The sequence below is a fragment of the Nannospalax galili genome, unplaced genomic scaffold, assembly GCF_000622305.1.
Source record: "Nannospalax galili isolate Female #2095 unplaced genomic scaffold, S.galili_v1.0 scaffold553, whole genome shotgun sequence".
In the NCBI taxonomy this organism is placed as follows: domain Eukaryota; kingdom Metazoa; phylum Chordata; class Mammalia; order Rodentia; family Spalacidae; genus Nannospalax; species Nannospalax galili.
Genome location: NW_008336313.1, coordinates 1816275 through 1816627, shown reverse-complemented (window position 1 = coordinate 1816627; position 353 = coordinate 1816275).

The window sequence follows — 353 nt, the reverse complement described above, 5'->3', positions numbered from 1 at the left end:
TCTCTCTCTCTCTCTCTCTCTCTCTCTCTCTCTCTCTCTCTCTCAACAGTTAGCGGTTCAGATGTAACTCAGTGAAGAGGGCTTATATAGCCATGAGTAAGGTCCTGGGTTCCATGCCCAGAACACAAAGGGGAGAATTAAACCTCAATGGTGTATAGCTCAGTAAGGGGACTGCAGTTATGCATTTCTAAATAAGTTGCTGAGAGCATTCTGAATGTTTCTCAACGTAGAAGTAAATGCTTGAAGTGATGGATATAGTAATTATTCTGATTTGATGATTACACATTGTATGTATGCATCAAAATACACACTGTAACCCACAAATAGATGTGGTTATTATATGTACCAGTTAA